Source organism: Cystoisospora suis (genome assembly GCF_002600585.1).
Source record: "Cystoisospora suis strain Wien I chromosome Unknown contig_10354, whole genome shotgun sequence".
Taxonomy (NCBI): Eukaryota; Apicomplexa; class Conoidasida; order Eucoccidiorida; family Sarcocystidae; genus Cystoisospora; species Cystoisospora suis.
The window spans coordinates 3,241-3,448 of NW_027163127.1; the positions used below are offsets into that span (position 1 = coordinate 3,241).

A 208-nucleotide genomic window follows, 5' to 3' on the forward strand; every position below is an offset into this window, starting at 1 on the left:
AGTAGAGATGGAGGGGAGGAAAAGAGAGACACTGGATCGTATCCAAACTGTCAACTGAGGGGAGGATGGAAGAAGAGAAAGTCGCAGCGCCTGTTCACTTCTGCTTCAGAAGAGAGAGAGGGAGACAGAGAAAGACGTCTTCGTCTATAAGCCGATCAGTCATACCTGTCTTTCTATGTCCCTCCGTCTCTCCAAATAAATGCGTACA

The 208-nt window shown here is 48.1% G+C and overlaps 1 protein-coding gene across 1 annotated transcript in view; it reads left to right on the forward strand.

Annotated features, from left to right (window-relative positions):
- CSUI_011244 (duf862 domain-containing protein) overlaps positions 1-208 on the forward strand; it is a gene marked incomplete at its 3' end in the record, with an annotated part of 3,258 nt that overhangs the window by 2,793 nt on the left and 257 nt on the right. The window lies entirely within an intron of this gene.